The following is a 21,955-nucleotide window of genomic DNA, read 5'->3' on the forward strand; positions in this document are numbered from 1 at the left end:
AGTTTCGTATACTGCACTGTAGTAGTTGCTTCTCCGAGGAAGGGGAAGCGACGGAGCCTCCATCTTTGTTGTGGGCAGGGCTTTCTGACTTTGTAACCTTGCTGCTCCTACGAAGGGAAGGCCACGACTCCGCCATTTTTGTAACGGGCGTTTCAATTTAGTTTAATTTAAGGTTAGTGATATACTGTACAGTATATCTCTAGCGACAGTGTGAGGAAAATTAAGCTGAGGAGAGTTGGGACTTGTTGGCAAGCCACATAATAAGCATTGATGAGGAATGCAACGTTACGGGGGTGTTAGAGAGACACGTGCAGAACGAGTCTCGCTCGCAGGTCCCGTAACGGGAAGCAAAGGCCAGGAGGTGCTATTCAGCGTTTCTTAGCACAAATCCTCTCACATAGTCGGCGCTAGGAAGCCCCTCACGTCCCTCTCTGCCTAGTCTCTCTACCTCGTGTGCTATTTTATACATCATTTTCAGAGGTCACCAGCGCCCGCCAACCGAGAGAGAAGCCAGAGGCTGTTTCTTAATAAAATAATGTTTCTGATTCCACCCCGCTCTCTCCTCGGAAGTTTACTTAAGCTCTCACAAGTTGGTTTTCAAATATAAACTCATTGCGCTTAGTATTAAGTGCAAACAGTAATTCATCTTTTAGACTGATGTGATGCTTCTGTTTGAGAGAAAAAATAGGAAAATTTAAAACTGGTGATAAATGCAGGACTTTGAGGGGCAGGAACTCTTCCAATAAATTATTCTGCTCAGGCTTCTTTGTTAACACAAAGTGAAGTTATTTTTTAAAACTAGCTCCACATTTACAAGAGGCTTTAGTAAGCAGGCTAGTCTTGCTAGTCAACTGAAGGAAAAATGAAATAATTAAGAGCCATGATGCAATGAGATTTATGATTAAGAGCCATGCAATGAGATTTATCCATTTATTTAGAATTTTCTACTATTTTATCCTAGATGCCCAGGACAGGAAGCAACACAGATGAACATTCTGAAGGCAGAGAAATGGCAATTCTATGTACCCTTACATGGGATGAGACCCACTGGCCCCACTGAAAAGTACTCCTAAGTGAACATTCATAGAACCAGGCAGCACAGCGACAAATACCATAATAAGATAATATACGTGAAAGCTCTTTTTGCATCTGTCTTATTCATGCTAACTTAGGAGTAAGTAGCTTGAAGATGTTTAACTTGCGGAGGAACTAAATGACATCACTGAGCGCATCCATGAAAAGATGTGCACCACTGCATACCTGCATGCTCACTCAGTCATCTGCACATGGGTGTTCCAATGTGCTATTCATGGATGATCAAAAGGAAGCTGCCAATTGTAGATGGTGCCCTGAGTCTAACAACTGGTGGTTGAAGGAAGTTCAAGGGCCAGGACAAATAAACTACCTCTTGGTAACATCATTCTAGCTGCCTGTGGTTTTCTACCTGACATGCAAAAGTGTGAGCTCTTAAGGTGACTTGACAGCTAGGTTAAATGCTTAGCTCCATTTACAATTGCAACCCACAGCTCATCTATTCCAGAAAAGCCCTGTTGATCTTAATGAAACTGCTCTAGAGCAGGGGTGACTAAACGTTTCAGGGGCTGTGCGCTAAGTGGTGGACGTGGCCAATAACTGGGTGTTGCCACTCACCCTCTCTCACACCAAGGCATGTCCTAGAGTCTAGAGTAAGCAAGATGGTGCCAAGCTATATCCCTCTGTCATGTGAGCCAAGGGAAGCCATGCAGGTCTTGGGCCACTATCTGGTCATTTTAATGAGCTGGATGAGGGCCAAGAAAATGAGCATTAATCCAGATACTCTGGAGATTCTGTGACATAGAGGTTTTCAAGGTCTGGGAGTTAAGCGACCTGTTGCGAATGGGACTTGCACAAGCCCTGAAGGAACAGATCGTAGCCTGCAGTGCTCCTATATTCATCTTTGTCACTGGAGGCCCAAGCGTCACAGGGGCTGGGAGTGTCCCTCCCAAAAAGACCAGAAGCCTTTTTATTAGGGATAACAGGAACAGATGTCCCCACAAAACAGGTAAATCTATTTTTTTATGCAGCAACAGCAGCACAAACATTATACTGTATGCACAAAAATGGCATGAAGAGGCAGTAACTACTAAAGAAGAATGGCAGCTGAAACTGACAGAATATGTAGAATTGGCAAGTTTGACTTGCAAAAATAGAGATAAAAAAGAGACTGACTTTAAGGAGGACTGGAAATGTTTGTGGATTATTTAAAAACTCTGTAAACAACTTGGATTTGAGTAAGAACAGCAGTGGAAAGTATCATGGAGGGGGTTTTTGTGTGAAGAAGAGTAATTATAATATGCAGCAAAAGTTGGAATTTGAGGAAACCATGGAGGGATGGAGGGGAAGTCCTAGGTTGGCTGATTGAATATTAAATTTGAAATGTTGAATTATTATGTATTTTCCAAATTTCTATAAATAAAAAGGGGGGCTGGGAATGTAAGCCAGAGTGCACGGAATGCTGTTTACCTTCCTGCCATGGCAGTACCTATTTATCTACTTGGTATGCTTTCAAACTGCTAGGTTGGCAGAAGCTGGGACAGAGCAACAGGAGCTCACTCCATTGCAGGGATTCGAACTGCCAACCTTCCAATTGGCAAGGTCAAAAGATTCAGTGGTTTAGACCACAGTGCCACCCGCATCTCTTCTGCTGTATTAAGCCAGCCCCCACCTCTGACTGCAAGGACAGGAAGAGAAAACCCCAGCTCCAGCCCTGGACAGCTCCACTCCTGTGGCCAGAAGGATGGCAAGGGGCTCGGCTGCAGCTGCACCCATGTCCTCATAAGGAGCAACACCTGCAAGCTGACCTTAAGAAATTCAAAATATACATAAAACCAGCAAAAAAAATGTATATTAAAATACAGGTCAGCTTCACAAGTAGGCTTGCCTAAACAAAAAAGTTTTCAGCAGGCACTAAAAGTAACACAATGAAGGTGGAGTTCCAGTGTGTAGTTGCTGCCATGTTGCAAGATTGATTCCTTACAGGTGTGAGATGAACATTATGTGACAATTGTACAAGTGTCAGTCCCGTGGATTAATGTGGCCAAGGAAGCACATATGGGACAAGGTAATCCATGCAGGAGCTATCCATTTGTGCAATAACCAGAGAGGTCCTTTTCTGATGTGTCCCTTCAGTTGTGGAATTCCCCACCCCTGATACAGAGGGCACCATCTCTCTCTCTTTGCTTTCTGGTATCTGCTCAAAACATGGTTGGTGTTCAGTTTGGGATGTTTATAGATAGCCTCTGTAGTTATACATTGGTTGGTTGGTTTATGTTGCCATTATGTATAGCTTTAAAATAATAATAATGATAACTGTAGTATAAGTAAAATTTATATTTTATTCTATCTAGACTAAGCAGGATATAAATGTTGTACATAAATAAATAGCAGCCTCTACTCCATATGCAACAAAAAGAGTTATGGGGTAGATGAACTTCATTGCCACATAACGGAAACCAGCAGCGCTCTTTTTCTAGAAAAAGAGGTGCCAGAACTCATCATGAACACCTCCCTTGTTCTCTTATTATGGCAATAGTGCTCACCTGAGAAGTGCCAGAACTGAGTTCCTGTGAGTTCCAGCTGAAAAAAGTTCTGGAAACCAGATACATTAACTCCCTCTGGAGCAGGGATAGGCAACCTAAAGCCCATTTGCCTTCTCAATCCAGCCCACGGATGGTCCGGGAATCAGCATGTTTTTACACGAGTAGAATGTGTCCTTTTATTTAAAATGCATCTCTGGTTTATTTGTGGGGCATAGGAATTCGTTCATCCCCCCCCCCCATATAGTCTGGCCCCCCACAAGGTCTGAGGGACAGTGGACCGGCCCATGGCTGAAAAAGGTTGCTGACCCCTGCTCTGGAGGTTAATAAGTGTTGTTTGTTTGTTTGTTTTCATTTTATCCAAGATTTTCCAACTGTTCAAGTAATTGCAAATATGGAACTGTTTTAACTGTAGGGAAGAGACACAACACATTTTTCTACCACTAGATGACAGTAAACTGACTTTAAACTAAGAACATACTTAGTAAGATACAGCATTTTGCTGCTGCTGCAAAGAAAATCAGTTTGCTTCCCCCAAATCCTACTATGCAGAAGGCGTGAGGGATTATTTACTGGCAAGAGGTCTCCAGGTTTCCCTGGCTCCTTCCTGGTGGCAGGTTGAGGGCTTGGCTCTCCAGGTGTGGCTGCTGTTGCTTTTATTTTTTTGTATATTAATTTTGGATCATATGATTTATGTGGTAATGTTGAATTTGATTGTGTACTTTTTGACATTTTGTTTATTGTTCATGACTACTTTTGTTATGTTTGTAGCTGCGTAATTTTTTTATATGTTTTAAGTCGCCTTGAACATTATTTTAACTTTGGAAAAGTAGCATACAAATAAAATGATTGATTGACTGAAATGAACAAGAGTGCCTTTAATACCTTAAAAAAAAAATACTAAGACTGTGCATGTAGCTTTCAAGATCCAGCCCAGCAGGAGCTGGCTGCAAATTATAGCATAGGGTAGTCTGCCTTCCTGCCCTGCCCTCCCCTCTCCCAATTAACGTCTGTCTCCAGGGCCCATTTGTGTGCCCTCACCAGGGGCCACCCCTAGGTCTCAGGGTCTGGGCTGCTCCTGACCTGGCTCTGCTAACTGTAGTGTAACCTAGGAAGCTCTTTTTAGTGCCAGAGCTCTGGATCATGCAAATCTACTACAAAAGAAGAAGGCTTCTAAATATTTGCAGATTGCCTTTCTGTCACCTCATAACTTCCAACCAACACCCATGCATGTGGAATTGCAGTGTGGGGAGGGAAGAGAGTATGCCTTCCAGACAAGACTAAGAGTCAGCACATTTCTTTTTAGGTATTAGCCACTGGAATTCCTCTGAAGCTTATTGTAAATTTCTTAATGAGAAGATTAGTAGCGGAGGATCAACTGGACAGAGAGATGTTTTTATTCCTTTCTCATAACAACAGAGCTCAGGGTCCTGCCATGAAGCAGATGGAGAGGAGACTCAGGACGGGCAAAGTGAAGTACTTCCTTGCACAGTTCGTAATTGCTACCACAAGATCAGGCAATAACCACTCACTTCCATAGCTTCAGTTTGGGCTAGGCAGACCCCTTTCAAGGTCCAAGGGTGATGCTCACCTGGCTTTGACCATTCTCCATTATACTAGCCATGAGTGTTGTCATAAGTGGGTGTGGGCACCCCACATGCTACACAAACCACACACAGGGACACATTCATAGCATCACTGCAGTGGATTTGAACTTCCAGTGCAGTGCCAGGACAGGAGGAGAGTTTTAAATACAGTGTCTCTGCCCAGGACTGCATCAGTATTTTTTCATTTTGCCAAAGTTGAGGTCCAGCAACATATTATAATTACTTGGTGTGTGGGTGTGTATGGATCAGGCCCAGGACTGGGGGCTGGCTACTCCTGCTTTAAAAGGTGCTGGAGATATTTCTGGATAATTAAATGCTCAATGACTACTGCTCATGATGTCTATATGCACCCTCCATGTTCAAGGGTAATATGAATACCACCAGTTGCGGAGGGGGGCAACATCAAGAGGGAGCTACCTCCTTCACTTCCTAATCCCTATGCCTGTGGGATTTCTGGAGACATCAGGTTAACCACCATAGAAAACAGAAGGTGTTGGTTTAGACAGACTATTAGTCTCTTCCAGTACATTCTTTCTTGTGCTGAGTGAATGGGCAGTAAAATGGCAAATGTCATTCAATGTGAAGATGAATGTTGGAAGATTCAGAACAAAAGAAAGAAAAGACTTCTTCATGCAGCACATAGTTAACCTATGGAATCTGCTCCCACAGTAGGCCAGTGGCGTAGCATGGGGGGGTTGCCCCAGGTGCAAAATTGTTAGGGGTGCAAAATTTCAACACCTGGTGCTGCCGCAATACAGCTGTGCCCTTCCATCGCTGGGCTCCATTGAAAATGGCTTCTCCATGTGAACCAGGAAGTACTGAACCAGCATGCGTCCTGCTTCTGTTTCCCTCCCACCCACCCTCTTCATGCGGCTCTGGGCACTGGCAACCCACGCTATGCCACTGCAGTAGGCAGTGTTGGCCACCACCTTGGATGGCTTTAAAAGAGGATTATACAAATTCGTGGAGGAGGAAAGAGCTGTCGATGGCTACTAGCTGTGATGACTGCACTCTGCCTCCATAGCTGGAGGCAGAAATGCCTCTGAGTAGCAGTTGCTGGAAACTACAGGAAGGGAGAGTGCTCTTGTGCTCAAATCCTTCTTGCAGGTTTCTTACAGGCATCTGATTGTCACCTGAGAGCAGTGGCGTAGCGTGGGTTGTCAGCACCCGGGGCAAGGCAAGTAATTTGCGCCCCTAACCCGTGGATTTGCGCCCCCTAACCCATGGATTTGCCCTAACCCCAGATGTTGCGCCCGGTGCGGCCCGCCCCCCCTGCACCCCCCACACTACGCCACTGCCTGAGAGAACAGGATGCTGGACTAGATGGGCCACTGGCCTGACCCAGGAGGCTCTTCTTACGCTATTTTGTTCTAATTTCTGTAATGGATATTGACTGCTAACAGCAGAGCTTGGTATCCTGTTCTCGTGTGCATTCCCACTTTACAAACAGTTGACAGTGTCGCCAAATAGTCCCAATCTACCATATGCAGTGTTCTGCATGTGCCCAGTCTTTTGCAATGTGCAAGGAATTCTTGGAAGCCTGAAGGAAATCCCTCAATATCACAGTGGAAACATATTGTTATGAAGGTTGCATGCCTTCCTAATCTCTGCCGAACGATAGCAAAATTCCAGGGGGTTCCAGGCGCTCACCCAGGGTTGTGTTTCTGTTGGGAATTCAAGGCACAGTGGAGGCTAGTGTCTTTAAGAAATATGGTTTATTTTACACATATTTACACCTAAAGTCTTCAGTGGTGGGGGAGCAGAATGTTACACCCCAAGAGTGTCTCTCATTGCCCCTCTCTTAGCTTCAGCAAGCTGGGGTCCAAAGCAGCAGTCGGTCATGGCTCCCAGTCTCTCAGGACAGCCTCTTCCAGCCAGTGCCAAGATGGTTCTGCCCTTCAGTCCCCACATGGAGTTCTGCCTACCTCCCCCTCCTTGTCCCCATAACACCTTGCCCATCCCTATGTGTAAAAGGACACTTTTCCCCTGAGGGCACAGCCTGCCTCCTCTCCTGTTTCCAATCCTAAACCTTTCTCTGCTCATGGTGACCATGGCAACTCTATTTTGCACAGACCCAAGGATCCTTCTTTGATGTGTAGGTAACTGGCCATTGTTTGATAATGGCTTGCATACATCCAGCCTGGTCAGGCTAGTTTTCATAGGCTAGTCCCAGAATTTCTGTGTTTGGCACAGTTCAGGAGAACTGCTGCAGCCTGATTTTTCCCTTCAATATCCCAAATATTATCACTTATTAATTTCTAACATTCATTAACTTTAGCTGTTATGGGTGCCCTTGTACCCCTAAACTCTATTACCCCAGATTTGCAACAGTATTAGGAGTTGAAGGAATGCCCAACCTCTGTGGGTCCTGTTGTGTCTCGTTAACATAGCTTTGCATGGATGTGATCACCACTGGGTCACTCTGCTGGCACATATTTCCTGTGTCATCATTTGAGTGTTCCAATCATCTGAGATGACTAAGAAATATGGAATGGCTAGTCTGAAATATTAGAATTACTAGTCAGCCACATAAAAGAATGAAGAGGATTTGGAAACAGGTTGTGACAACACAATTCTAACATACCTAGGCTGAGTACACACCAGAATGTTAATGAGCCCATGGGTTGCACAAATAGGATTCTGTTTGAGTGCATGTTTGTTTGCACCCCCGCGCGCTTACAACCGAATTCTATCTCAATGTTTTCTGTCCACACTAGTGGGTGGCACTTGATAGGATGCATCCGCACAGTGTGTTGTTGTCCCCTCCCCTCCCCACCTTCTCTGTGTTCCAGAAACCTCCGGCCATGGTGGGCATGTGTTTGTATGCAGCTAATTTATTCGTTTGTCTTAGCTACAAGTTTTCCAATATACCACACTCAACATGCCTCCCCAGCAGAAGTAGGCAATAGATGACACTGAGTAAAACATCCCCATGCACTTAATGCCGTTACCAGCAGACACACAAGGTGCTCCAGTATACCCAGAGTTGGGTGTCATGCAGTTTTATGTTGAGTCCCCCCCCCCTTACCACATTATCGGCGGATCAGGAAAATCAGAATTGAATGAGGGTAAAGTGTGGGCCCAGAGGATTGGAGAAGATCAGTCTACATCCCAATCCCAAAGAAGGGCAGTGCCAAAGAATGCTCCAACAACCGCACAATTGCACTCATTTCACACGCTAGCAAGGTTATGCTTAAAATTCTACAAGGAAGGCTTAAGCAGTATGTGGACCGAGAACTCCCAGAAGTGCAAGCTGGATTTAGAAGAGACAGAGGAACCAGAGACCAAATTGCAAACATGTGCTGGATTATGGAGAAAGCTAGAGAGTTCCAGAAAGATATCTACCGTATTTTTCGCTCCATTGGACGCACCGGACCATAGGAGGGGGAGAACAGGGAAAAAAATTTTTTTCTTGTTCTCCCGCTCTAAAACGAGGTGCGTTCAAGGTACAATTACCAGAGCTTGTGGGGCTGGCGGTGGGGGGAAGCGCTGCTTTCCCTCACCGCCAGCCTCAAAGATCCCTGAAGCCTTTGGAGCGCAGCGCCCCGCTGCCCTGCAGAAGCTTTGCGCGCAGCCGTCCCCAAGCTAGAGCAGCGAGACGGAGCCCTCCGTCTCGCTGTTCTGGCTTGGGAACAGCCTTGCTAGCCTCTGCAGGACAGCAGGGTGAAGGCACCCCGCTGCCCTGGAGAGGCTTTGCGCGCAGCCATCCCCAAGCTAGAGCAGCGAGCCGGAGCCCTCCGCCTCACTGTTCTGCCTTGGGAACAGCCTTGCTAGCCTCTGCAGGACAGCAGGGTGAAGGCACCCCGCTGCCCTGGAGAGGCTTTGCGCGCAGCCATCCCCAAGCTAGAGCAGCGAGACGGAGCCCTCCGTCTCACTGTTCTGGCTTGGGAACAGCCTTGCTAGCCTCTGTAGGACAGCGGGGTGAAGGCACCCCGCTGGCCTGGAGAGGCTTTGCGCGCAGCCATCCCCAAGCTAGAGCAGCGAGACGGAGCCCTCCGCCTCGCTGTTCTGCCTTGGGAACAGCCTTGCTAGCCTCTGTAGGACAGCAGGGTGAAGGCACCCCGCTGCCCTGGAGAGGCTGTGCGCGCAGCCGTCCCCAAGCCAGAGCAGCGAGACAGAGCCCTCCGTCTCGCTGTTCTGGCTTGGGAACAGCCTTGCTAGCTTCTGCAGGACAGCAGGGTGAAGGCACCCCGCTGCCCTGGAGAGGCTGTGCGCGCAGTCATCCCCAAGCTAGAGCAGCGAGACGGAGCGCTCCGCAGTGCTCCGTCTTCCTGTTCTGGCTTTGGTCTTAGCGGCGCAGCCTGCATTCGCTCTATAGGACGCACACACATTTCCCCTTAATTTTTGGAGGGGAAAATGTGCGTCCTATAGAACGAAAAATACGGTACTTCTGCTTCATTGACTATGCAAAAGCCTTTGACTGTGTCGACCACAGCAAACTGTGGCAAGTTCTTAAAGAAATGGGAGTGCCTGATCACCTCATCTGTTTCCTGAGAAATCTGTATGTGGGACAAGAAGCTACAGTTAGAACTGGATATGGAACAACTGACTGGTTCAAAATTGGGAAAGGAGTACAACATGGCTGTATATTGTCTCCCTGCTTATTTAACTTATATGCAGAATTCATCATGCGAAAGGCTGGACTGGATGAATCCCAAGCCGGAATTAAGATTGCCGGAAGAAATACCAACAACCTCAGATATGCAGATGACACAACCTTGATGGCAGAAAGTCAGGAGAAATTAAAGAACCTTTTAATGAGGGTGAAAGAGGGGAGCGCAAAATATGGTCTGAAGCTCAACATCAAAAAAACGAAGATCATGGCCACTGGGCCCATCACCTCCTGGCAAATAGAAGGGGAAGAAATGGAGGCAGTGAGAGATTTTACTTTCTTGGGCTCCATGATCACTGCAGATGGTGACAGCAGCCACGAAATTAAAAGACGCCTGCTTCTTGGGAGAAAAGCAATGACAAACCTAGACAGCATCTTAAAAAGCAGAGACATCACCTTGCCAACAAAGGTCCATATAGTTAAAGCTATGGTTTTCCCAGTAGTGATGTATAGAAGTGAGAGCTGGACCATAAAGAAGGCTGATCGCCGAAGAATTTATGATTTTGAATTATGGTGCTGGAGGAGACTCTTGAGAGTCCCATGGACTGCAAGAAGATCAAACGTATCCATTCTTAAGGAAATCAGCCCTGAGTGCTCACTGGAAGGACAGATCCTGAAGCTGAGGCTCCAATCCTTTGGCCACCTCATGAGAAGACTCCCTGGAAAACACCCTGATGTTGGGAAAGATGGAGGGCACAAGGAGAAGGGGATGACAGAGGATGAGATGGTTGGATAGTGTTCTCGAAGCATGAGTTTGACCAAACTGCAGGAGGCAGTGGAAGACAGGAGTGCCTGGTGTGCTCTGGTGCATGGGGTCATGAAGAGTCGGACACGACTAAACGACTAAACAACAACAACAAAGTGTGGGCTGCCACTTGGGTGAGAATGTCATGTAGATGTCTTGAAGAACATGTACCTGTGGGATGCACAGAATCCACTATAAAGTGATGTTTGTATACAGTCCTACTCAGAAGTAAAACTCATGTAGTTCAATGGGGCATGCTCCCAGACACTGGCAGACTGTAAGGTACCACTGTCTGTGGTAGGCGGCGGGGCGCTCCCCTGAGTGAGGGATGCACTTGTGCGCCGCAACCTAGTAGAAGAGTCCACTCCGGGTCAGACCTTGGTCAGCTCCCTCATGCGCTGGAGCCAGGCTCCAATGAAGGAGCGTGTTGTGGGGGCACCTGGCTGCACCCCCTCCCAAAATTGCGCCCAGAACCGCGGGGCCCCCCAGCTCCCCCACACCATGCCATTGCTGCCAGACAAGTGGGTATAACATGGTCTTACAGTATAATTCCTAACACGTCTACTCAAAACCAAGTCCTATTAAACTGAGTGGGGGCTTACACCCAGGTGGGTAAGGCTAGCGTTGCAGCCTAATTTATATACTGTGTTAGAGAGGGAGATTCATAAAACAATGAAGGCAAGAGACCATCTCTGACAGTTCTATGCAAAGCTCATCTTGCATGCAAGATAAGAACAAAATGACCAGTACACACTGCAGTCTTTCTGATGGATTTACTAGTTGCAATGGGAAGGAAACTCACACGAACCTGATGGAAGCCATATTTAAATAGCATCCAATTTGGTGATAAATTAGAGCCCAGCAGCTTCTCTTTGTAGTCTTTTTTTGCCGAAGAACCATAGCACTCAGGTCATCAGCAGGAGAGACTGTAATGATTTCCTACTGGTTCTGAATGTCACACTTTAGGGAGCTCAAGTGTTGTGTTCATTTATCCTTTTGCATAAGGTAGCACTGTGTCTCTCCATTCGCTGTGCTGAATGACTCTGCTGGAGCCCCTTGCTCCACAGCCCTCATTTCTCTTCTTCTTTGATTCTCTTTGTCTCTGACAAATGCAAATCCTTCCTCTCTGCATGCCAGGTTGTAGTCCTTGGGCTTTTTCATGAGTTACACTAAAAGTGCCTTGTAGTTTGGCATGTGTCACTTGTGAATGTTGTTGTTGGAGCACTGAAAGCAGAGGAGAGCTACATTCTAGACTAGTAGTTCCCAAACATTTCTTTTTTTGGCAACAGATCACTCCCAAATTGCTGAAGGTCTTAGCAGACTACTTCATTATTTTTCTGCCTGATGTAGCAATTGTCATGTACTGTGCTAAATGCAAGATGCTTTTAAAGTTGTTTTTTGCTTTTTCCTATTGTATTATACTCTATTACAATTTGAATACCACAGGATTCAAAGTGTAATACAATAAAGTGTGATATAATAAATAAATGAAGCAATTAATACAATTAAAAATTGTAATTAATTATTACAATTAAAAATACAATTAAAAATCAATATGAATATATAATGTGATGGGTGTGACCTCTTCTGTCTTCAATCAGAAATTCACAGACCACTAGAAAGAAGTTCACGGACCACTGCTGTACCACAGTTTGAGAACTTCTGTTTTAGCCAGTGTGCTTTTTTGTTCCAAGAGGATAAATAATGCAAATGAGTCATCTGGGTATTGCAAACAGATTGTTAGCAACAGGTGTATTTAAAAAAAAAATAATTGCTGGAGTTTCCATGGATTAAATGGGGAAGGGGAATTTGCCTCAGGAGACAATGGAGGAGTGTGCCTTTGGGTATGAAGTCAAACTGTTGGAAGGTTGCAGCACCTGCTGTGGCTGTGGAGACCAATGCGGGAGAGACTTTGTTTTGTTGCAGTTGGGGCAGATGAAGGTGTCCAGTTGTGCTGCTGCACATGCACCAGGGTGTTTCTTCTCTCTGCGCTCATCCCAGTGGTCTTTCCTCCTCTGGATACACAACCTGACTGACTGTCTCCAGGCGGTGCGGTTGCCTGCAATGGAGTCTCACAGGGCAGGGTGCACGAGCAGCTCCAATTCCACAATAAATGCCCATCTGGAAGCACTCTAAAGATATATTTGTACCTAAGTGCTATTTAGGCCAAATGTGATAATCAAAGATGGTATGTGTAAGACAGAGTTTGCAGAGTCTGTTGCCCAGCAGATGTTGTTAGATGGCCAATCTAACAATGTTAGATTGGCCATTGTTATGTTGGTTGAGGCTGATGGGCGTTGTAGCCAAAGAACATCTGGAAGGCCGCAGTTCCCCACCCCACTGCATCCCTGGTGCAAGAAAACTTACGTAGCAAACTCATTCTCCAAGGATGGATCTTTATGCAGACAAAGCAGCAGCACTTATCGGCAAGTAGGAGGTGTCAGCAGGCTTGAGAGGACACCAATATTTGAAGACTTATAATTATTTAAATAGAATAGAGGGACCCTCCAAAACAGCCCCATGATTACGGGGTGTACTCAGTAGCTACAAAAAACAGAGTGTCTGTTGGGCAGAGGAAAAACAGAAAAAAGTCAAAATGAAATGGAACAACGCCTGGCTGGCTAACTCCCTGAGCAGCATCCATTCAAACGGCAACATTTTGTTGCAGATCCCACTTGTTGAGGTGAACACACAAGTTATAGGTGCATTTAAATCGATTGATTTCAGTGGGGCTCAGTTCTGCATTTGATGTAGACCATAATGTCTGCTCTAGACCAGTCTTCACCAGTCTGGTGTACTCCAGATGTTGAGGGTGAAGCTGATGGGAGTTGTAGTCCAATCACATCTGGAGAGCAGCAAGTTGGAGAACGCTGCTCTGGACGATGCGCTGCAGAATTATTTATACAAAATAAACCTCGCCCCGCATAATCGATCACAAGACGCGGCGAACAATGCCCGTCCACTTTGGGGACCAGCCCCCCCCATATTTTATTGGGGCGAGAGCTGATTGTTATGCGAAGAGTCCCTGGGCGCCTCTGGCTCGCCTGCCCCTTGCCGAGCCGCGCCCCTTCGGGACTCCCTTTCGCGTCGCCCCGCTGGCCTCCCTCCGTGCGCTCCGGCGCAGAGAGACTGCGGAGCTGCGCGCCGCCTTGCGCGCTCCCTCCCTCCCTCCTGCGCTCGCGCCTCTCGGCGCAGTCATTGGCTGCAGCCCTGGATGCTGCGCAGGCTGAGAGCTGATTGGCCGAGAGGAGCCGGGCTCCGGGGGCGCCTCGCCTGCCTCCCTCGCCGGCTGCTGCTCGGCTGCGGAGCCTCGGAGTCCCTGCTCGCTCTCCGCGCGCCTTCTCTCTCCGCCTTCCTGCTCCGGCCCGGCCAGCAGCTGCTCGCTCTCGCCCTCTCGGGCTTCCCGGCCGAGGCGCGCTCCCCAGGCAGCCGCCACCACGTTAACTTCCCAGAGGTCCGGGGTCTCCTGCGGAGCCAGGTAGGACGGCGATCTTGCGGGAAAAGCCTAGGCGTGGAAGGGAAGGAGTCGCGAAAGCGAGACGCCCTTCATTTCTGCCTCTTCCGCTTATTCCGTTTCTTGCCCGCCTTTCTCTCGAGGAGCTCGAGGCGGCACCCCGGCCCTCCTTTCCCCCTTGCAGCAACCTGATCAAGTCGGCTACGCCACCCGGTGAGGTGCCCTAGTGGTTGCCGGGCGAGAGCAGAGCCGGGGAGGCGCAGGTTCGCGTCTCGCTCCGCGATGCCCCTGGCCAGGCGCTGCCTCTCCGGAAAGGTTTCTCGTGAAGACCAACTGTGCGGGGAGAACCATGTCCGTCAGCCCCTCGGAGCGGCTGAGAGGAAAGGCAGGACATCCATGTAACAAACAAAAATGAAGAGCAAGTCAAGCTCCCTGCCCCAAAGAGATTACAGTCCAGTAATCCAAAGGCCAGCAGTGTAGGAGGGGAGAGCAGAGGGACATAGCTCGGTGGGTAGAGCATGAGACTCTTAATCTGAGGGTTTGGGGTTCAAGCACCACGTTGGGCAAAATATTCCTGCATTGCGGGGGTTCGACTAGATGAGCCTCAGGGTCCCTTCCAACTCTGCAGTTTTATGATGCATCTCTGACAATGACTCCGGTAAAAGCCTCAAGCAACTCACTTCATCTTCTCAGGGGACACATTTCGCCAAGCCGCATGGTTTTTCCCTTTAGAGTAAAGGCCAAAGGCACCTCCAGGCAGCAGGACTTTTCTCCTCTGCTGAATGGGGTTGGGGGGGGAATGTTTGCTCTGGAGAATTAATGGATCTCGGGGTGGGAAATGCTGTAGGAGTGACACACTGCTGCAGCACAGAGCTCCCCCCTCAAAAACAAACCCATATATTGTAGGACAGGCAGCAGGAACCTGGTCCAAACAATGAGACCAGATAGACAGGACACAGATCCTGTCAACCGATTCCTCCTCACTTTGGAATCTACTTAATGAAGGCAACTGGACCTGTCAGACTGAATTCACTGTCCCGAAGGGGATGACCTTCCTTCACTCCCACAGCTCCGCCAAACATGGGGAAACCACCAAGAACTTCAGCTTGGTTCTTGCAAACAAGGAGCAGATGATGTTGCAAGAATAATAAAGCAGAGGGCTTAGGGAAAAGAAAAAGTGTGGGGATGGGGGGCACAGAGGCCACACGGATGGAGCCTGCTGGTGCTTGCCTGGCTTTGTGAGCCGGTCTGTGTTTCAGATGGGTTTTTGGTATATGCAGATTCAAGTGATTGTATGTGCATGCACAAGTCTGGGGCTCTAGACAAGGTGTCGGAGAGCATGAGTACACACCACTTGCATGCATAGGCAAAATGTGTGTCGCAGTGAAAATGTGAAGTCAACTTATTCCATGCACAGTCAGATGAGTGTGCATTACATGCTGGCTTAAGTGTTTTATAACTATCTACCTGAGTACTTGTGGGCACAGATTTTAGAAGTAGGGAAGAGGTTTAGAGGCAGCACAAACAGCAATAAGTCCCAAGTTTAATTCCTGACATCTCCAGGGAGGACTGGGAAATATCTCTGTCTGAAAACCCAGAGAGCTGCTGCCCATTGGATCAGTGATGTGATTTGGTGTAAGGCAGATTCTTGTCTTCCTACGTAGAGCCAGTGTGGTGTTGGAGTGTTGGACTAGGATTAAAAAAACCTGGGTTCAAATCTCCAGTCTGTTATGAAGCTCAGTCAGTCTCATTCAGCTGCGCTTACCTCACAGGGTTGTTGTAAAGTGAAAAGGCATGTGTGTGGGGTGAGTAGAATATAAGAAACTTGGAATATAAATATAAAAAATAAAGCAAGGGTTTATGTGTAGGGAAGATGTGATTTTAAAAGGGCATTTTGAATGAAGGCATATGTAGAATAATTAGGATCTCATTTATTCAGATTTTTCAATCTGCCTTATTAAAAAACCTCAAGCTTAGTATTTCAACATTTAGGTCAGAAGGAACTTGTATGTACAGTGGTACCTCTGGTTGCAAATGGGATCCGTTCTGGAGGTTCGTTCGCAACATGAAAAGCCCGCAACCTGAAACGCCATATCGGCGCAGGTGTGCAGTGCAATTTGGTGCCTGTGCGCATGTGCAAAGCGCGATTTAGCACTTGTGTGCATGCGCAAGCGGTGAAACCCGGAAGTAACCCCTTCCGGTACTTCCGCGTCGCTGCGGGACGCAACCTGAAAAAACGGAATATGAAGCAAACGTAACATGAGGTATGACTGTATTCTTAAATGATTTTATTTCTTTAAGTGGATACAATAATGCTAATTAAGATCTTATGTCACTTGGATATGTGTGCCTAGCTGTAACAGTACACATGAAATGGTATTGTGGGGACATGCAGGGTTGCGCATGACTTGCACATAATTATGGGAATTCATAAGTGTGCAGAACTATGAGGAAGTTACGTGATCAACCAAGAGAGAAAGTGTCTGCTTGAGACTGTGAAATATGTGTGCTGACATATTTGCAAGTGCGTTATCATGAGTGGGTGTGAAAGTATGGACATTTACATTAGCATAAGCAGGGCTGCTTATGTGCATGACTTTGCTCGGGGAGTAGTGGATGGGCGTGCAAGGTTCTTAATGGGTACGTGGACATTATTTGGATGTAGGGCATTCAAGTACACATTGAATATGGGCACAAAGCTATTGCTGCAGGCAGTGCAAGATTCCAGGGGTTCCATCACTCATCCAGGGTTTGTGTTTCTTTTGGGAAATGAGGCACAGCAGAGACTGTGGTATCTTTATGATATATGGTTCTGTTACACATATATACAAACCTATATGGAGAGAGTACAGAGCTTTAACATCCCAAAAAGGGCTTATTTCTTCCATAGACTCAGCCTTGGATTCTAACTTAAATCAAACATTGTGCTCTGCCTCTCTGACTTTACAGAGAAGCTCAACTGCAACTCTGGCTTTGTCCTTCTAACTATCTAAGAGCTGGAGGAGGGGCCCAACTCAGTTGTCATCTGGCACAGGGTCCCCTCTCCTTTGCTCTCTTAATGGCCCATTACCTTTCTGTTGCTCTCCCATAATGGCCCATCACCCAGGCAATTACCTTTGTTCTTCTGTAATGGCCCATCACTCAGGCAAAAACACAGAAAACTAGCCTGGCTGATATTTTAACCCTTGCTGGGTCCAGGGGCTCAGGATCAGTCTGGCACCCACAAACTCATTACCCTGTGGGGTATGGGTGTGTGAATCTGAGTGTGCATAGGGGTATTTGTAGAGCCAGCATGGGAATGAAGAGAGAGTGTTGGTCACCATCCGAGGGCCAGAGTAGATGTGACATTTGTCATAAGATCTTAAGAACAGCCCTGCTGGATCAGGCCAAAGGCACATCTCGCCCAACAGCCTGCTCTTTGAGGAGTCAGGGAATACCGGGTGGGGGGCCCTCCAGCGTGCTTCTTTCCTGCTTGCAGGCTTCCTATAAGCACCTGACGCCCAGTGGTGCAAGTAGCATGCAACCATGATATCTGGTAGCCACTTGGTACATCGCTTGAGCTTGCGCAGCTGATTTTTGTTTTGACAAGTAGTTGGTGTAGAGGGACCCCCACAAGCTGGATTGGGACCAGGGTGTGGGGAGTCTAAGCCTTTGCCCCTGCTGTGGTCCCAGTGGGAACCAAGGCCTCCTCAGTATTTATTTGCAGTGGGAGGGAAGCTGCAGTCAGGGCTGGCAGGAGTTTTCCGTACAGTGTGAATAGAAAAGGAGCTGAATCTAACTGGCACCAGGGCGGAGTAAAGAGTTAAAGCTGTTGCATCACATTCCCAGTCTGACCTGCCTCCAGCGCTGGCTAGTTTTTAAACAAAAATCATATAGGCAAGGCCTAATGGTGTGAAAAAAATATAATTTGGCTCTGAGATCTGTGTGGGTTGGTATAATTATCCTAGTAATTTTTTTTGGGGGGGGGAGAGTTTTGTGCCTATGCCTTTTAACTCTGATACATAAGCAGATATATTTTTTCACAACAATAGGCACTCAGATGGTGGCCTAAAAGACATACAGGTCCTTTTGAAACAAAAAATTTTTTTCCTTCCAGTAGCACCTTAAAGACCAACTAAGTTAGTTCTTGGTATGAGCTTTCGTGTGCATGCACACTTCTTCAGATACACTATGGCAGACCAACACGGCTACCTATCTGTAACAGGTCCTTTAGAGGAATCATCACACAGAACCTGAAGCATACTCCCCACTCACTATTTTTTTTTTTCTTTTAAGCTGATTCTAATAATATATTTTAAATTTCTGTAATCCTTCATGGGACCTTTTGGTGAAGGATGTGTAAGAAATTGAACAACAACTACTACAATAATAGTGCATACTAAGTTTTAGCTGCCGGTAAAAGGAAGGAAAGAGGAAGTGGGCAGAGAGAAGTTTTTCTTTGTGTCTCATAAAACTAAAGCCCAAGGCTATCCAAGGAAGTTGAATAGTGGGAGAATAGTGGGACAGATGAGGATGATTTCTTTCTTTCTTGGATTAATACCTCACTTTTCCTCCCAAGGGGCTCAAGGGGGCCTAAATGGCTCTTCCACCTCCTCATTTCATCCTCACAACAACCCTGTGAGGTAGTTTCGGGTTGAGACACAGCGAGTGGCCTGGAGTCACACAGGAAGCTTCGTGGCTGAGTGATTATTTAAACCCTGTTTTCCTCGGTCCTAATTCAACACTCGAACCCACTGGGTGTCAAAGGGTCTGGCAGGAGAGGATGGCAAATGTGGCAGGAAGATTCAAGGACAGAAACATTTAAACATTTCAGTGTAGAATAGGGGAGTAGAGTATCACAATATTTATTTTTATTTGCAGAATATGGATAGATATATTTTCAAATCCCCTTTTAAAGCAGGCGGAGGTGATGGGCACCAAATTTAGTGACTTTAAAGGGGAATTAGACAAATCCATGAAATGTGAGATTACCAGTGGCTGCTTGCCACAACGGCTGTGTACTATGGCCAGTACAGGCAGACCCCCGTTTAACATGTTCTGAGGCACCGTACATGTCGGTGAAATCATATATAATTGAAACCCAGTGAAAATTAGCCTGCAAACACTGTTTGGCACTGCCCATGCCCCACCCTTTGGGTGATGCTTCAGTGATGTGTTTATGACGTTCCTGGGTCACTTCTGGGTTTGGCGCATTGTGTGTGTACACAGTTGCACACATATTGAACAAGGGACTACTGTACTGAAGGCAGCGGGCCTCTGGATAGCTGTGCTGGGACTCACAAGTGGAGAAGTTCTTCACAGTGACCCAGGTTGAAATCCCTAATCATTTCCCCAGGACACTGTGTGGTCTTTAAATGTGAGGTAAGAACGCTCAAGTTCCACTTTCTGCACTGTAACAAGAAATAAGCATGCAGCCAGTTGTGAGGTGGTCTCTGCAAGATTTGGAGTGTGCACCTAGACATGTGTCCATCTCTCATAAGAAGCTGCCTTGTGCAAAGTCAGGGCATTGGCCACCCTGCTCAGGACAGAATTGTCCATGCCAGGCATGTAGAACCTCGCATCTCCTCCCAAGGCCAGCCTCTACCCCGCTGTGCTCTGCACTCCCCAAGTGATTTTTGCTTGGCTGGACTGTATCCTGGAGCTGCTAAGCATGCCATTTGCCTGCCTCGATGGAGGACCGACAATTTGGATGCTTAGAGGCCTCTGACGTTTGTGTGACTGGAATGGGTGCATTGCGCAAAGGAAGAGGCACATCCATTGGTCCACACACATTTGCCTCTGGCATGCAGCCCCCTAAAGTTGCACACAAGGGGATGTGGCTCTCAGGCCAAAGAAGAGGGATTTACTTCCACATATGAGTTTGACCAAACTGCGGGAGGCAGTGGAAGACAGAAGTGCCTGGCATGCTCTGGTCCATGGGGTCACGAAGAGCCGGACACGACTAAACGACAACATTGCATTTAATATTGGAGAATTTTAGCAATCAGCAGCTTCCCCAAACCTGACTACAGCCAGCCATAGACCAGATTATCTGGGGGGTGCCAGGCTGGGGAAAGGCTGGCATCTTTCTGGAAGGGAGCGAACCTGGCAGCCTCCATGGTAGAAGCTGGGGGAGATTCAGGTGTCTTTGCATGTGCATCTGAGAAAGAACCTGGCGGAAATGTGCGTGTATGGTTTTGAGTGGTTATCTGCAGGGATGTGAAGGAGTTGGATTGCTGTGAGTGGGTGCATATCCACGTGGCAGTGCCTGCAAACATGTGAGTGGAGGAGAAGCATGAGGCCATGTGAGCTTGCCTGGGGGGTTGCATACTGAGCCTTTTTGTTGCTGCTGTTTCCTGACAGGAACATTTTGACCTGACCGTCATCCTGGCTCAGGTGATTGCTTTCCTGTAGATGGGTGGTCCATATTAATGGAAAGGCCCTTTGGTGGCAGTCAGGCCCTCACCTCTTTGGCCTCTTACTCTGACTCCTCTGCTTCAGCTCTGCAAACGGGGGAGGGAGCTTTTTCTTGGGGAGGCTGTGCAGGCACGTCTAAAGGGAAGGTCTGGAATGTCAGAAGGGCGGTGCTGTGGGAAACACTCCAGGGACATGAGTGGGGGAACCAAGGAGTTCTGGCTTTGCTTCCTACGCCTTGCTTCAGAGACCTCCCCTTCAACTCTCCTCTCTCTGCAAGTCCTTGCTTAGCCAGGACTGCAAGATGTCTTTTATTCCATGTGACCCGCCCGCCAAACTCCCACACCCCGTTCTGCTGTTCTTTATCTTGGCATGTTGACTGGGATTACAAGCAAGGCATGTTATGCTCTTCCTCTGAAAGGGATGTCTCATTTCTTGTTTTTCGAGGCATTTAAAAAAATAACTGAAGCAACAGTGATTGAAATTGCATGAATTCAACAGTTAGGGAGATGTGTTTGCTGGCCTAGGTGAGTCTGTATGCAAGAAGGGGTTTGGATTAGCTTGGCTACGAGGAAAGGCTCAAGCGCCTGAAGGTTTTTTTATGACAGAGGTTTTTTTAATTTCAAAGTATGCAGAGAGAGTGACACTCCCCCCCATTCGTTTCTCATAACATCTCCATTGGAGCTTATTGCTGCTGGTGCTGCTGTAGTGACATTTGTATTTCGCCTTTCCTCCAAGGACTTCAAGGTGGCCTGCATGCCGCTGCTTGCGCTCTGTTTTATCCTCAGAACAACCTGGTGAAGTAGGCTAGGCGGAGAGGCAGTGACTGGCCTAAGGTCACCCAGGGAGCTTCATGGCTTAGAGTACAGCAAAAGCAAGAGCTTCTGGATACAGTGCGCAATTAACTCAGTGGAACAAGGTGTGGGCAATAGCCTGTAAATTAGATGGCTTTGAAGAGGATTAAGTAAATCTTGTCAACACCTGCAGTAGAACCTCCAGGTTAACAGGCAATATATCTCTGAATATCAGGCACTGGGGGCAAATGAGTTTGTCAGTTCCCCAGAGACCTCTGGCTGAATGCTTTTAGAAGCAGGTTAGTGGAGCAGGTAGACCTGTAGTTAGAACTAGTTGGGCAGTTCTTATGCCCTGAGACTATTTAATTACGGAACTGGTGTTCAAAAGTCTGGCTAGCTGTGCATGCACCTAATTAAGCACCATCCCTTGCTGTTGTTCATCCCATTTGCAGACATGCACACTTTACTTCTCTCTCATACACGTGCTTTTAGAGACAAAACAGCATTTTTGCAAACACCCACATATTCTGGCATGCAGGAGAAGCTATCTTCTGGAGTGATGTCCAGGTTATGGAATTCCCTTCGCTTGGAGGCCTGATTGGTCTGCTCCTTATTGACATGTATGGATGGTTAAGAACTCTTGGTTCCATTTAGGGGTGTCAGAGAATTCCGAGGGAAATGGGAACAGAAATTGCCAATGTTTGCTTATGCATCCAATGCCCAGAATGATAATCAATCCCATCCCTCCAGCCCCCCTAATTTGCCTGGGTGAGAT

General features: G+C 47.2%; 1 protein-coding gene and 1 long non-coding RNA gene across 2 annotated transcripts in view; both read left to right on the top strand.

Annotated features, from left to right (window-relative positions):
* The first annotated feature begins 39 nt into the window (after positions 1-39).
* LOC310750735 lies at positions 40-1,420 on the top strand. Its single transcript, XR_014542205.1, has 2 exons — positions 40-172; positions 962-1,420. It is a non-coding gene; the product is annotated as an uncharacterized lncRNA (long non-coding RNA).
* A 12,503-nt stretch (positions 1,421-13,923) lies between these two features.
* Positions 13,924-21,955, top strand: part of PHYHIP (phytanoyl-CoA 2-hydroxylase interacting protein) — a 41,063-nt gene continuing 33,031 nt past the window's right edge. The window contains exon 1 of the mRNA XM_083589012.1: positions 13,924-14,017. The gene's annotated coding sequence lies outside the window, so the exon portion shown is untranslated. The remainder of the gene's footprint in view (positions 14,018-21,955) is intronic.

Source organism: Podarcis filfolensis (genome assembly GCF_964270895.1).
Source record: "Podarcis filfolensis genome assembly, chromosome: 15".
NCBI lineage: Eukaryota > Metazoa > Chordata > Lepidosauria > Squamata > Lacertidae > Podarcis > Podarcis filfolensis.